At 41.4% G+C, this 16,630-nt stretch overlaps 1 protein-coding gene across 5 annotated transcripts in view; it reads left to right on the plus strand.

Annotated features, from left to right (window-relative positions):
• LRFN2 (leucine rich repeat and fibronectin type III domain containing 2) overlaps positions 1-16,630 on the plus strand; it is a 362,212-nt gene that overhangs the window by 253,888 nt on the left and 91,694 nt on the right. The gene's annotated exons all lie outside the window — the stretch shown is intronic.

A 16,630-nucleotide genomic window follows, 5' to 3' on the forward strand; every position in this document is an offset into this window, starting at 1 on the left:
TCGACGTGGTTTCACTATTCACTCAAGTCCCGATAAAATAAACTCTTGAAATCATCAAAAATAAATACCAACCAGCTAAACACCTCATAGAACTAACAGAACACTGCTTAACCAACACATATTTCATATACAAAGGACAAAGATACAAGCAAATTGAAGGAGCCCTTATGGGATCACCACTGTCACCCGTCATTGCAAACCTGTTCATGGAATTCGAATCTAGAGCCCTGGCTAATGCCACCCACAAACCCAAACTATGTTTAAGATACATCGATGACACATTTGTGATTTGGCCCCATGGAAAAGAAAACCTAAACAATTTCCTAACACACCTAAACAGCACACACCCCAAAATCAAGTTCACCATGGAAACGGAAACAAACAAACAACTACCATTCCTAGATGTACTAATCTACAAAAAAAAAAAAAAAAAAAAAACAGATGGCACACTAGGACACACCAGAATAGAATTTAAAGGGAAGTGTTACATGGGAAAGAATCACTGAGAGAATAAAAGCATATATTATATATTCTCCTCTTAAACAGCTGTATGTTTAGCATAGTTTGACATGTTTTACATAGGCCAGGGTCCCATTTCTTCTTTTAATGGAAAGATAGTTTGTGTATCACCATTTGGTCCAGTGGCACCATTGCACTAATGCTTAGATGGAGTCATAATGACAGAGCCATGACAACATCTTGCTGGTTGGCAGTGCACCTACTGGTAGTTGGTCCCATCTTTGTCAATGCTAGCACATTTTTTGTTTTTAATGTTTATGGTTTTAATAATTCTGATACTGTGTTTAATGTTGTTTTATTACTAATATTGCTTTAATTCTTGATTGGGAACAGGCCAGACTTTGGCATAAGATGGACAGCAATATAAATGTTTTAAATTAATAAATAGTAATGGGCTCTGCAAACCTATTTCAGAGGCTGATTCTGAAAGTAAGTTCATAAAAATCACAACTGGTGAAAAAAGTAGAGTAATTTAATGTGTGAGTTGGAATGAACCTATAGGTCATCTAGTGCATTATTCTGCTGATGCAGGAATCATTTCAATCATCTTTGACAGATGGATAGCTACTCCCTGTTTTGACTGCCTGCCCCTTTTAAGAACAGTGATTTAGAGGTGACCTGTCCATTTTAAAAATATTTTTTTATAAATAAGGTGGGAAATACACCTATATCTGAACCAGAAATGCCTGAAATGCCTCATTCTTCTAAGCAAAATTCTTATTGTCTTATTTCATGCCATATCTATCTTGCAGATCCAAGACCTTCTGGTTGGCATGTACCATACCCCTTTCCTATTACTACTTAAAGAGCAATCTTGGTACAAAGAGAGAGGCAAGCAGAGTAGAGAAGTTTAAAAAGTTAGTGGTACCTTGGGAGAAGGAATGTGACATAATTGCGAGGGATAAAATCCAGTTTAGATCAGTACTAGATTTCAAATAACATAGTCTAGGGTTAGTTTAAAGGAAATAAATAGTTTTTTACAAGCCCTATCAAAGAAGTGCTTCCCATAATTAATTATTAGTTTTTCTTAGCAGAGTTAAGAAAAATACCAAGGACTGTCTGTGAATTCCCAATATGGGTAGTCCTTTAGTTATGATTATTCATTTAATGACAGTCTGAAGTTGTGACAGCACAGAAAATGTAACATATATGACTGTCCTTTGCACTTACAACCATTGCAATACTCTCATGTCATGCGATCAAAATTTAGGCATTTTGCCACCAGCATGTACATGCATTTATGATGGCTGCAGCATCATGATTGCCATTTGTGACCTTCTTAGGGGGCTTCTGATAAGTAAAACCAATGGGAGAATATGGAGTAACTTAATGACCATGTCAAAAAGTTTATAAAATTGTGTGCAACTCACTTAATGATCCCATTAATTAATGACAGAAGTTCTAGTCTCTTTTGGGATCATAAGTCAAGGACTACTTCATTAAACTGCACAGTTACATGCTGAAACAACAACAAAATCCTTTCAAGTTGACACATTCTGAGAAATATATTAGAAATCAGCAATTTTGGGGTCTGGCCAAGATCAATGAAGAAAATTTCTGTAACCAATAAAGGTCTCATAACTCATAATTTTGAGAAAAAATAATTAAACTGCACATCAGCTCGATGGACATGTACTTGAATGAAACAAGCAAGTAGCAGAGTACTGGATACAGACAGCCCAAGAGCCAGACACAGAAAGCACACTGAAGCCCCAAGGATGGGGTATGGAAAAAAAGTAAAAATAAAGTCATAGGAGGAAACTTGTTAAATTGAATAGCTGCTTGCTTAAAGAAAAATAAAAGAAGTTAGGGGAAAAAAGACAACTGGAAGAATGAAGAGATGCATTGGCCTATACTAGTAGAAATGCATTATGTGGGAATAGGGAAACTATAAAGCATGGAAAACAACCATATTAGGAATGCAGTGAGAAAATTCTTAAGTAATGGAGCCTGTTGTTTGCAATATCAATTTAAATGTCATCTATAGCCATGAGCTCCTTTTAGCTGGTATTGCCGCCATTCTGGGAGTAGCTGAAAAGCAGGAACTGTAAAGTGAGGCCCAATTTATTATTTAAGATTATAAGTGTTCGGGAGATTCAGCGTGTCATGGTCATGACCGCCTCGCGGCTCGGGAATAAAAAGCCGCAGTTTTTCCCCTCTTGCTTAAGCTGTATCAGGGGCCAATAAAGAGCTGAAACCAAGTCACTGACTCCGAGCTTCCTTCCTCGGCGGACACGACACTGGCGAGAGATGGGATCCAGAGAATAACCACCGAGCACGTGTCCCGAGGAAGACAAAGGACCGACAAGATGGCCAGCATGACCCCACCAGCACCCTTCAACCCCGCTACCGAGGACTGGGAATCGTACACGGATAGATTCCTGATGTTCCTCAAAGTAGCAATTTGAAGGATGCGAATCGGAGCAGAAGAAAAGGGCCGTCTTCCTCACACACTGCGGGCCCGCAGTGTTTAAGATGGCCAAAGCCCTCGCGAAGCCAGAGGACGTGAAGGCGATGGACTGGGCCGATCTCGAGCCACTCCTTGGAACCACTACGCCCGCTGTGCCCACACACAGCCCCCGGGCGAGAACCAAGCAACCGGGGACGAGACGACACCCCCGAGAACCAGAGATCGCCAAGCCGACTATCGCTGGAACCGAGACAACCGAGGGCAGCGGAGCGGGAAGGCCGACAGAGAAGAAACCCACCAGACGGTCACCGCGGCCATGCCGAAACCACGGATGCCCGGAAGGTCGTGGAGGTGAGCATCGAGGCGAACCATGCCGGATGGAGGTAGACTCCCGGATCCTACCTCTCCATGGTCGCCTGAAAGAACTCAAGCGCCTGGTGCCAAACATCCAGAAAGAGGACTGGAGAACCAGAAACTGATCATCAAGGACTATCAGGGGAACCGCATCCCGTCATTGGGACCGGACAGTTCGTGGTGACCTTCAAAACCGCACTGCCAAACTTCCCCTGACTATCGTGGACCGGAACCGACCCAGCCTTTAGGACTCCAATGGTTCGCGCCACTGGGATCGAGGTCACGGGAGTAAACCACACCACAGAGACCGACTGGGAGCAGCAGCTGGCGGGACTTCCAAGAAGTATTCGACGGCACCCTAGGCAAGTACAAAGGGCCCCTATCTCTTTTAGCCTAGACCCAAATGTCGCCCCCATCGCCTAAAACCCAGACGGGTGCCTTTTGCACTCCGGAAGAAAATAGACGAGCAGATTGACAAACTCGTCAAACAGGGGTTTGCAGCCAATCGACCACGCCCGGTGGGAGACCCCTATAGTCACCCCAGTCAAACCAGATGGGTCAGTAAGGATCTGCGGGGACTATAAGGCCACCCTCAATTGCGCCCTGCAACAAAGCGCCACCCGTCCCAGTAGTGCAACACCTATTACACTCGCTGGGGGGCAAGGTCTGCGGCTCGACCTGGCGCAAGCCTATCAGCAACTGCCGGTCGATGAAGAAACCGCCGGCGCAAACAATAGTCACCCACCGGGAGCATTTCGTTGTAACCGACTCAGTTTGGAGTCAGCGTAGCCCCAGGAATTTTCCAGAGCCTCATGGAGAGACTGCTGCGAGGAATCAAGGGTGGTCCCCTATTTTGTGATGTATTGGTGTCAGCAGCCAACCAGAAGGAACTAGAGGGTCGCCTAAGGGAGGTACTAGAAAAATTCAAAGGGCCGGGCTAAAGGTGAAGAAAGAGAAATGCCAGCTATACACAGAGCAAGTCGAGTTTCTGGGGTACCTCCTAGACCGACATGGCATCCACCCAACCGGAAGCAAGGTCAAAGCCATAAAGGAAGCCCCACACCCAAGAACAAAACAGAGCTGCAGGCATTTCTGGGACTGCTAAATTTTTACAATGTGTTCTTGCCCCAAAGGCGACACGGGAGCCTTTGCATAGGCTCCTGGACAGGACGGCCAAATGGACCTGGGGGAAACGGGAGGACACCGCATTCAAGAATACCAAAGACCTGCTCACCTCGGATGCCGTTCTCATTCAGTATAATGAGACCCTACCCATCGCCGTCACATGCGACGCCTCACCATTTGGCGTCGGCGCTGTCCTCAGCCATACACTCCCAGACGGAAAAGAAGCACCCATCGCTTTCTTTTCAAGAACACTCAGCAAACCCGAAAGAAACTACAGCCAATTAGATAAGGAGGCACTGGCCATCGTCGCAGCAGTAAAAAGTTCCACGAGTACCTCTCACGGCCGCCGATTCACCCTCATCACGGACCACAAGCCGCTAGGCATCCTGGCGGGGAACAAGGCCACCCCGAACATCCTATCCCCCAGGATGACAAGGTGGTCTGAGTTCCTCGCCGCCTCGACTACCGGCTCACACACAGACCGGGTAAGACGATCTCCCATGCAGGCGCGTTGAGCCGCTCGCCGCTTCCCGACCTAGACGACGATCCAGCTCCCACGACGACCACCCTCAGCATAGAGACATTGCCGGACCTACCCATAACCGCGTCAGACATTGCCCGAGAGACTAATAAAGACAAGCGTCTGGCGCGGTATTACATTGGGTAGCAAAGGGATGGCCAGAGAAAGACAGCGATGATGCATTCAGGACATTCCGAAACCGCAAACAGAACTGTCACTACAGAAAGGTTGTTTGTTATGGGGGGGACAGGGTGGTCATACCGAAAAAACTGCAAGGGAAGGTATTACAATTATTACACGAAGGGCACCGGGATTGTGAGGACTAAAGCTTTAGCCAGAAGCTATGCTTGGTGGCCAGGTATGGACAAGGAGATCGAGGCCTGGGTAGCCAAGTGCTCGCGCTGCCAAGAAACCAGACCAAATCCCCCACAGCACCAATTTTAGAATGGGAAACGCCCAGGGGACCATGGTCGAGACTCCATATAGACTTTGCCGGGCCCACAAAAGGGAACACATTCCTCATCACGGTGGATGCTTACTCCAACTGGCTGGAGGTAAGCAACATGAAGACCACCACAACAGATGCGGTAACCAAGGTCTTAAACAAACTCTTCGCAACCCACGGTCTCCCGGATGTCATCGTGTCAGACAACGGACCCCAGTTCACCTCGCTGGAATTCGAAAGATTCCTAGCGGAGCGAGGCATACGACACGCACTGACAGCGGCACGGCGCATCCGGCGGCCAATGGTAGGGCAGAACGGATGGTTCAATTTACAAAAAGAACCCTCCAAAAGATCGAACACGGGGACATACAAGAAAAAATAAATAAAATGCTCCTAATACAACATATCACCCCTAACACAACGACTAACAAAAGCCCGGCAGAATTACTAATGGGAGAAAACTAAGGTCACCACTCGACAGACTACACCCCACATACAACCCGGAAAAACCCCGGACTCATCTAGCAAGCACCGGGTTTTGCACCAGGCGCATGCAGTCTATGCAAAAACCTTACCGGAGACCCACTATGGGTACCGGCAACTATAACCCAACTGACAGGACCCCACTCCTACCGCCTACAGACAACCGACGGACAAACATGGAAACGCCACATCGATCAAATAAGATCAAGAACAAAAACACAACCGACACGCAACCAAACACAGACGACCCCGATAACACAAACCAAGAGGGGAGGGAAGACACAGAGGATCAAATAGGAAATAACCAGCAATACTCACCAGTCAACAGCCAGCCCGAAGTCTCACCAGGAAGGAACAGCCAGGCCAGCTCAACCAGCCCGGAAAGACCAGGCAGGAGCGGCAAAGTCGCAGCTCGACCAACCCGGTAGACCGGGAGGAGCTGCAACAAGAGGCCCAGCGACACCTTCCAGGGGGTTCCATCGACAGGGCCAAGAGAAACAGAAGTCCCGACCGAACCGGCCGGGAACCAAACAACAACTAAGCTGCGCAAGTCAAGTAGACAAGTACGAAGCCCCGCCTACCCACGGGACTACGTTACGTAGGACCGAACCAAGAGGGGAGGGGTGTTCTGTACAAGTCAATTTACATACTCGTAGCCCCGCGTCGCGATTGGTTAAGGCGCGCGCGACGGATTGGTCGGCGAGCCGCACTGATTGGCCGCTGCGAATCCCCGCGATTGGTGGAAACTAATCGCGGGAGATTCAAGCGGTGTCATTGGTCGCGACCGCCGCGGCTCGGGAATAAAAAGCGCAGTTTTTCCCCTCTTGCTTAAGCTGTATCAGGGGCCAATAAAGAGCTGAAACCAAGTCACTGACTCCGAGCTTCCTTCCTCGACGGACACGACAATAAGATTTGTTGTTACTCCTTATTCTCTGCCCTTTTTAAATGTAACAAACTCAGCTTATCACCTGCTCTCCTCCTCCTCCTCTCTTTCTTCTCTTTGAACTTCCAAGGAACACTACTGGAGAGTATTTAGAATTATGTGAGGAGGATGGAATAGCCCAGCTTCCAGATCTTCTTCAGGTCAGATTAATAACCTATTTATTCTCTACCCCCACCACTTCTAAGGATACATAGCAATTTGCTCTTTCTTCTGCCTTTTGAAAGAGGAGAAATGTTCCCATCTCTTTGAACTGCCAGAATGTTCTTCTTTTAAAAATCATGTTCATTGCCTTTGTTTCCTTTCTCTAATATGAATTGTGAACACTTTGGCACTGTGTGGAACTTCTGTGGGGTACTTTGATTCAGTGATCAAAGCAATGCTCCCCTTCAAAGCAACAGATTGAAGCCATCTGATTATTTGCTCTGGAATTAAGGTGGACAAGAATGCTTTAGATCTAACAGCTCCTTATAACAGTAGTTATAAGTTTTCCTGGGCTTGCATAGTAATTATCTGGTCCCAAGAAAATGTTTGCCTTAGGCCAGGAGATCTTACAACATGTAACAACAGTGCAACCATGATAAATATAAGTAATAGTAAATTTAAAAAACCATGACTTGATGCTCTGTTGCCATCTCCTTTATATCTCTTTTACTCAATCACAGGCTGTTTTTTTGAGGCCATGTATCTAGAGAAAAGAAGGACTGGGGTGACATGATAGTAGTATTTCAGTATTTGAGGGGCTGCCCCAAAGAAGAGGGGGTCAGCTTATTTTCCTAAGCACTAGAAGGCAAGACAAATATTGATGGATGAAAACTAATCAAGGAGAGAAGCAACCTGGAATTCAGGAAAACTTCCTAACAGTGAGGACAATTAATCAGAGGAACTGCTTGCCTTTAGAAATTATAGGTGCTTCATCCCTGGAGGTTTTTTGGAAAAGATTGGACCGTCACCTATGTGAAATAGTATAGAGTCTCCTGCTTGAGCAGGGAATTGGACTAGAACACCTCGAAGGTCTCAGTCCTATTCTGATTCTGATTCTGATTCTGATACTATACAAGTACAGCCTCCTTCAAAGACTTACTGACAGATACATACAACAAAGGTGTCAACATCAACTTGGCCTGCTTCAGTTCTGAATAGTGTACACTTTACTCTTGATTCTTAAAAGAGCTTCTCTACAGGTGCTGCTAACCAAATCAAGTCGGACCACTTTCAGTGTTTCATTCTAAGGTGCAGTACTGTAACTCACTTTCTCAGATTGAAGAACCATCTCAAAACTCTTTGCTGAAACAGCACTGTTCACACTTTGTACAGGCTTATTATTTCTGTTTTACTTTTCTGAATTTCTGATCCCAGTCAGAACTGTTAATTGGCTGACCTGTTGTGGACCACAGAAACAGTCAGATCTGATAATAACAGATTATCAGAGTTGGAAGCGACCTTGTAGGTCATCTAGTCCAAACCCATGCCCAAGCGGGGGACCCTACACCATTTCTGACAAATGGCAGTCCAATCTCTTCTTGAAAGTCTCAAGTGATGGTGCTCCCACAACTTCCGAGGGCAAGCTGTTCCATTGGTTGATTGTTCTCACTGTCAGAAAATGTATTCTTATTTCCAGGTTGAATCTCTCCTTTTTCAGTTTCCATCCATTGTTCCTTGTCTGGCCTACAGGCACCTTAGAAAATAGCTTGACTCCTTCCTCTTTGTGGCAGCCCCTCAAATATTAGAAGACTGCTATCATGTCTCCCCTGGTCCTTGTCTTCACCAGACTAGCCAAGCCCAGTTCTTGTAACTGTTCTTCATATCTTTTAGTCTCCAGTCCCCTAATCATCCTGGTTGCTCTTCTCTGTACTCTTTCTAGAGTCTCAACATCTTTTTTATAATGTGGTGACCAAAACTGGATGCAGTACTCTAGGTGTGGTCTTACTAAGGTTTTATAGAGTGGTATTAGTACCACACTTGATCTTGATTGTATCCCTCTGTTAATACAATTTAGGATTGCATTAGCTTTTTTGGCGGCTGCTGCACACTGCTGACTCATATTTAGCTGGTTGTCTGCTAAGACTCCAAGATCCCTCTCATAGTTACTGCTATTGAGCCTGGTTTCACCCAGTCTATATGTGTACTTTTGGTTTTTCTTGCCTAAGTGTAGGACTTTACTTTTCTCTACATTGAATTTCATTTTTTTAAATACAGCCCAGTGTTCTAGTCTCTCAAGATCCATCTGGATCTTGAGCCTATCTGTTTTCGCTTTCTCCTAACTGAAGGCAGCGTACTTTCCTTTGCAAAAAAAAAAAAACACTTAAAGAGAAAGGCCACCGAAGTTGAAGAAGAGGATCAATGCAGACAGGAACATGTGCTTCCCACTTCAGTTTTAGTTCTATTTTAAGCCACCATCCTGAATTCTACTATTTCTTCTTTTTAGTTAACTTAAACAAGTCATTTCACAACCCCGAGATAAAGCAGATGCCAGCAAATGCACTTTTTCTGCCCTGAATGATTTACAAGTTTAGAAAAAAAATAGCAATCACAAATCAAGCCAAACAGAAAAATAAAGATCCAAGCTGATCTCTTTCTCTGGCATAGTTGGGAAGCAGAAGGCCAAACAATTATTTAGCTGTATTAGAGCAAACTCATAATAACAGCCCACCCTGGGAGATGCTGCATTTTGAACAGCAGGGAATCTGGACCAGAATTAGAAGCAGCGGCACCAGGAAGAGGAAAACAGAACTAACACAATGAGCAGTCTCATGTTGCACAGTAGGAAAGGGTTCCATGCAGGTCATGGATTGATCCCTTTGCTATTTTGTTGTAATAGAGAAGGAAGATTGGAGCTGCAAATTTCAGAGGAGTTTGCTGAGGAAGCACAATTGTAGCCAACTCAAAAGAGCTGACTAATCCTCCATGCACATTTACAAACTTGTAAAATTGATTCATTGTCAGCATATAATATGGGGATGGCTAAAATTAACTGACCTTAGAGTAGATGCTACAAAATCAGTTTCCCAGTGCAAAGCTTCAGGAGTTTCTAATGTTCTTATAGATTTCCTCTGAGATTAGAACTTCCCATTCAGTTTTCCAGAATACAAACCCTGCTTGTCAATCCCTCTATGTGGGCTTCCCATTGTACTTTCTCTTGAACTGAATACGAGCTCCTCTGGAGGGAAGATGAGCTTAGTCTATGGAAATCTAAACATATTAGAATAAACTGCATCCCAGACATTTATCAGGAATAGAAAATGCAAACATCAAATAAATTTAGACAATGAGCAAGCTAAAATGGTAATGTAGATATTTATTTTATTAACCAAATGTATACAGTTGCCCATCTCACAACAAGCAGAACATAGATTTTCCCCTCTATTTATATTTTGGATTCTTCATCTCTAGAAATTTTTAAAGAAGACATTGGACATGTAAGGTGTGTCAAATTTTTCAACTTTCAGTTTCCAAGCACTAGGGTTGCTCAAACATTGTGACTTGCCTTGGGAATTATAAAGATATTTTGGTTACTTTTAATATAATTTAGATGTGCTTTGTAAGTAACTACATAAATACCATAACTTTTTAACATTTTGTTTCTTTCCTAAGCCACCACATCTCCAAAATGGATTCTGTTGATGGTCCTTGTCTTTTCCAACTGCATAACTCTATGATTCTGTGATTTAATGTATGTACAGCTGTTTCCCAAATGACAATTTGACTTCCCAAGAACTTTATAATGTAGGTTAAGGGACTTGGAAAGTTCTAGAACAGAAAAGGCAAACAGAGAGCATTTTTGTATATTGCTGTATATTGGATGGAATCCATATGATCCAAATGTCCCTACCAATATATGATGATTAAAAGATTTCTAGTAGCTGAACATGCAATCTCCAAAAGTAACTAGGAAAAGAAGTACGTGAATCCACTGTCCTTAAATATCATGACCATGTATTGAGCAAAGTAGCTATTCCCTCATATGCCAGATCTTTAAACTATCTTGAGGTCTCCTTGGAAAGTGCAATTGTCTGGAGTACTTGTGGGCAATCCAAAATCCTTTATTTATCCAGAGAGGAATTACAAACAGCAGTGTCTGTAGAGATTCTCAATTGTCCAGGTCATGGTTGTCCCAAAGGTGCTTTATTCCTTTTCATTTCTCATCAAAGAAGCTTCTTCAGTTCTGACTAGATTTATATTCTTAGATAGTATATAAGGATTTGTATTCTTTGCAGACATCTTGCTGTTGCTGTCATCTGGTTAAGCTAACAGCCAACCTTCAGAGTCGTAACAACCAGATGATTGCAAAGAGTATAAATCCTTCCATTCTCCACCATTCAATCAGAACTGAAGAAGCTTCTTTGATGAGATGTGAAACATTTTCAGGAAAACACCCACTCCCCAAGAAAGTCAAGTTGCATTTTGAAAGGCACCTTTGAGACAAACAACCAGTGTACCCATTTACAGTATTCCACTGCAGTTATCTGCTCCACTTTTAGTGGAATCATCTTCAGTTTTTCATTTTTTTCCCTCCAGAAGTACAGAGATATCAGAAATAATAGCAGAAAAGTTGTAGGTATGTTTTATTAATTTTGAGGATATTGCAAAACTATCACACTTTATACATATATACATACACAGCACTTTCTTATCATATTTTTATGACTTTTCACTATTTTCATAATATAGTTGTCTTTGTCATGGTGACATTCTGTCACCGTGACAAAGAGTGCTTTCTCAATATAGCTTCCAGAAAGATGGCATTTAAAATATATACTTAAAGAAAAGGAAAAGGAGACAATGGAAGAGAACAAAGTATACCAGAATGTTGGATCTTATAAAATGAAACCTAATACTTGAGTCAGACACTACTTTTCTGCACAGGGAGAACTTCTACTTTTTAAAGGGAGAACTTATTTTTTTTTCACTTCTAGAAATCTGGAAACAGGTCAGCATCTAACATTGCACTGAACTGTTTTATTATTAATAATAATAATCACCATCACAGCATTGGAAAAATCAGTCAACTGTAAAAGTCTGATCATTTAGGAAAGCCTATATCGTGCAACAATACCCTTTAACACCATCAGACAACAACACAAAAGACCTGATGGATGGATAAAAATGCTAAATCCAGTCTGAACATTAGGCTGGCTGCATGACCAACCATAAAAAAAACAAAGGGAGAGGCATGGCATATTGTCTTACATTGATGAATTTTGTTTGCCTTCTTTTGAATTAGCAAACATGACCTAAATTTGCTAAAGTCTCCAGAGTTTTAGCTAATTACTCCCAAGTTGCTTACATTGAGAAGTATTTGTTGACCATTTTAAAGCCAGTTGCCTGGATCAAGAAGTAACCTTCTTTACCGAAATCACTTATTGAATGAGAATGTTAAATAAAAAGTTAACATCAGGCCCTTAATGATACAGTATATGTGGACATGATGAAACATGGAGCCTATAATTCAGATGGTTTCCAATACATTCTCTGAAGCCCCATTTTAGCTCCTGTGGGGAGTGTTGTGGTAATTCCCCGTTAGGAGAATGAGCACATACAGGGAGACGTATAGAGAGTAATGTTGGAATAATACACACAGAGCACACAGATACACTGTACAGTAAATGTAGGTTTTTACTTCCAGAAAGTTTAAGCAAAGTTCAAAATACGCAGTCCAAAGTCATTCACAGGTAAGATCAGTCAGTTTTTAGTCCAGGGATAATCCAAATATCAAATTCCAGTATCATAAACAGTTCAGTATCAGACTTACATCAAATCCAGTAATATCAGTCAATTAGAAGGAACGGCAATACTCTCCAACAGAAGGAAACAGAGATACTCACTCAGACAGACTCTCTTCTGAGACTAAGACTAAAACAAACCAGATTTCTGGTTCCATCTTATGGCCATTTGAGAAACCACACCTAATGGCAGTTTTGCATTTTCTTAAAGATACAGTTTTAAAATGTTTATCCTGGTTTATATATTTCTAACCCAAATACCTGTTAGGTGACTTATATTCCTAACAGTGAGAATTTAACTGAATGAAAAGAGACAATCTTATCAAAGCTAATGAAGGATATATTGCTGTTTTGTAAGTATCCTGAAGGCAGCAACAGTGCTTGAATCATTTTAACGGCATCTAGATGGCCCAGGCATTATTATTTCTTCAAAATATTTTAACCTTCACTACTAATCACATATGCAAGAGAGGTGGGAGAAGGGGGAAAATATTTTTGGCAAGTGCTTGGAATAGCTCAAAGAAGAAGAAGAAGGAGGAGGAGGAGAAGGAGGAGGAGGAGGAAGGAGGAGGAGGAGGAGGAGGAGGAGGAGGAGGAGGAGGAGGAGGAGGAAGAAGAAGAAGAAGAAGAGGAGAAGAAGAAGAAGAAGAAGAAGAAGAAGAAGAAGAAGAAGAAGAAGAAGAAGAAGAAGAAGAAGAAGAAGAAGAAGAAGAAGAAGAAGAAGAAGAAGAAGAAGAAGAAGAAGAAGAAGAAGAAGAAGAAGAAGAAGAAGAAGAAGAAGAAGAAGAAGAAGAAGAAGAAGAAGAAGAAGAAGAAGAAGAAGAAGAAGAAGAAGAAGAAGAAGAAGACTATTTTTCTGGCCTGAGAACTAATGGGTGTATCTCTCAGGATCTATAAGGCTTGTAAAATTTCTTCTCTTCACTGAAAAACAATTTGTTTGTAATGACTCACCATATTTTAGGCATTGGCTTCAAGTAACACAGCTGAGCACTGCTTCATTTTGCATCTTGCAGCTGGGCATATCTTTACAATGTCTCAAGCCAAATTCACAACAGCATACTACAGTTATATGAGATTGTGCTTCTAAATTTGGTTGGCAATGCACATTTTCATCCAATCAAAGCATTAAATTATTTTGATTATAGCAAGGACTATAAAATTTGTGTTTTGAAGTACTACATAAACTAAAGCCTAATTCACAAGAAACTGTTTTCAATCCAGATATTTCTGTTCCAAAGTCATTTTTAATTTGTGGTTGAACTTGGCACAAACCGAGAACTATTTTTTGCTAGGCACTGAAGTTTAAAACCAAGAATTTGTTATGCAGAGGTATAAACATGCAACATCAAACTGAATCAGGCATAAAGCATTATATTTTTGCAGCAGAATTCACCACTATAAGATTATAAGTACTAATTAACTATTCCTGTTTAATTAGATATTTTGTATTTTTTCTTGGAAACTCACACTGAATTAACAATACATTGATTATGTGCCATCAAACTGGTAACAACTTCTAGCAATCAATATATAAAGCTTTCTTCCAGATGATCTGTCCCAAACTGGGGACAATCATGTCATGCAATAGTGCACACATTTCTGCTAATTGAGTCTATCTACCTTGTCATTTGTGCACACATTTCTGTTAATTGAGTCTATCCACTTTGTTATTTGTTGTCTTTTTTCCTTCCAGCATTATAAACTGAAGAAAGTTAGGTCTTTGTACTGTACAGTCGGTCCAAAATATGGTCATCATCATTTGTTGTTCAAGTAGGAATTCTGGACTGGTAATTTATATGATCCATTTGTTTGTTTTCTTGGCTATCCATGGTATTCCCAGGAATCTTCAAGTGCCACTAAAATCCAAAGGTGTCAATTCTCTTTCAGTCCTGTTTCTTTGAAGTCCAAATTTAGCTTTCATACACTGTCACAGGAAATACCATTTCCTACATGATTCTGTTCTACATCACAGTATCTGAATACTTTTGAAAGGCTTCATTGCTATCCAGTAAATACTAGTCTGTGGCATATTTCTTGACTGCTGGTTACTGCTGTTGATAACTAATCTTAAAAGGCAGAAGCTATCCATCACTTCAATATAATCATTGTCAATATGTTAGCAAAATACTGATAAAAGTATGTTCATTTGCAGATAACTGGAATCTAGAGATAACTTGCGTTTCAACTACAGAAAGCTCTCGGTGCAATGGATTATTAGAATCCTTTCCAGGCAAGTTTCAGGGATAAGTATGGGATGGGGACTGCATTGGAGATAATCAATGATGGAACTTCTGAGTGGATGCATTCTTTTTTGTTTTGCAGTGTTCAGCATCATCAACCATTTGTACCATGATATTATTTGAGACACCTAGGAGGAGATCAAACAGATGTTCTGACTTGGTGTTTGGAAGCCATGAAGCAATGTTTGGAGCAAACAGTTGAATCCTAGCAAGAAGGAATTGTTTTCCTTTTGTTTTTCCAGAAATCTTTGAGCGGTGTAGATGTTCCCTATATATCTGTGTAGGGAGAATTCCTTCTTTTGAAGGAATCACTGCATACCTTGGGAGTTCTCCTGAACTCATGGCTCCTGTTAGACTAGGAGATACTAAAACCGGTAACCCATGCCCTTCTCAATTTGTATTGTGCTTTATGTTGGACTGGACTCAAGGAGAATCTGCAATTACACTTGGTACCAAATGTAGCAGCTCATTTGCCGAGCAGGGTTATCTAGTTTAATAGCATAACATCTGTCTAAAAAAGCTTCAAGTCAGTTTGGTGTAGTGGTTAAGGTATCTATTCTCACCTTAGGTACAGAACAGTGGCGGGATTCAAAAATTTTTACTACCAGTTCTGACGGCATGGCTTGGTCGACGTGGCAGGGGAAGGATACTGTAAACTCTCCAGTCAGAGGTGGTATTTGCCAGTTCTCTGAACTACTCAAAATTTCCACTACTGGTTCTCCAGAACTGGTCAGAACCTGCTGAATACCACCACTGGTAGAGAGCCACTGAGTCATACTGGCTCAGTCATTTCTCTCAGCCCTAGAATGGAGGTAATATAAAAAAAAGAGAGCTTGCCAAGAAAAGACCTGTCTTTTCCAGGTAGTCTCCAAGAATTGAATACGATTAAATGGAAGAAGGAAAAGGAACTTTACTGGCTGCCTGTAAGATGCCAGTCTTAATCCAAGTTATTGTGATTGTCCTTAAATTGTTTTATGTTCAGATCCATGTCAACTTCAAGATATCTTCTATATCATCTTCTTTAGGTAGAACCAGATTACCCTATATAATCTGGTAAGGAAAGGATGATCTATGTACCTCCCTTGAAAATAATCAGAGGTTTGAATCTAAAGAACAAAGAACTTTACAATAGCCCACTTGCTCCAGAACAGCTTGCCAACCCACAACAGCTTTCCTTGATTGTTTCTGTCCCTGCTCTTAATAGTGTTTCACAACAATGCTGAAAATAATCCTCTGCAAGATAACATTCAGATCTGGTTGATGATAACAACTATTTTATGAATAGGTTTTATTAAAAGTACTTTAATTGGTTTGATTGTAAGAATATTTTTTAGAATTTTACTGTGTTTATTATAAGCTGTCTAAAATTATGGTTATAGTTGACATACAAATGTTTGCAAGTGAATAAAAATATTGCACAACATTGGTGATTTCTCTCTGAAATGTCATCTCATGAGATCATGAACTTATGAGATGTGATGAGACTTCAGTATTTCCATAAGAGATTTAACAAAATGCCAATAATCTTCAGCTGCGGTTGCTGTTTTGTGGTGCCTAGAGGCACTGTATTGTCAATACTGTAGAATTTCTTGTGCAGAGAATTATACAACAGCTTGGGTTGCTCTATAGCACAACTCAGTTACCCTTAATGTAAGATTAAAGAAGCTAAGTAGTAAATATTTAACAATGCAAATATAAACGATAAGAGCAAAGATAAATTAGAATCCAACAAATCAGGGATGTAATAAATACAGCATCTTCACAGTTGTTGGTCTATCTGTCTTTAAAGTCTCGGGTGACTCCTTTTCCCAACTTTCCAATCTTCCAATTGTTACATTTTTCTTTTTTTAAATTTTCATATAAATATTCTT

This window comes from Notechis scutatus, chromosome 1, assembly GCF_049901735.1.
Source record: "Notechis scutatus isolate UNSWTSFEM ecotype Mainland chromosome 1, rNotScu1.2, whole genome shotgun sequence".
Classification (NCBI taxonomy): domain Eukaryota; kingdom Metazoa; phylum Chordata; class Lepidosauria; order Squamata; family Elapidae; genus Notechis; species Notechis scutatus.